The sequence below is a fragment of the Penaeus monodon genome, chromosome 29, assembly GCF_015228065.2.
Source record: "Penaeus monodon isolate SGIC_2016 chromosome 29, NSTDA_Pmon_1, whole genome shotgun sequence".
Lineage (NCBI taxonomy): Eukaryota > Metazoa > Arthropoda > Malacostraca > Decapoda > Penaeidae > Penaeus > Penaeus monodon.
In genome coordinates this window covers 36,674,834-36,675,143 of record NC_051414.1, presented here as the reverse complement: position 1 = coordinate 36,675,143, position 310 = coordinate 36,674,834, and positions in this window count along the sequence as shown.

Genomic DNA, 310 nt, shown 5'->3' with positions numbered 1-310 from the left:
TCTTCAAGACGTTATTACTGTCTTAGAAGAGAAACAGGAAGATGATTCAGACGTTACGTAAACTCTACTATGAAATAAGAGATCTGACAGAGACTCGTTAAAGATATATTTCACGTCTTTGGAATAGATAAAAGATTACAGCAACGAATTCCAGCTTTATAGGAATTTGCCAGGTTATTTAACATTCAGAATTGTGATATCTTTTAGAAATAGAGGGGGTTAGTTTACTGTGTTGTGATGCTGTGGCTAATATTGATAGGGTCAGTGAGCAAAACGTGCGATGAAAAGGGATTTTGAAAAAGGATTAGGG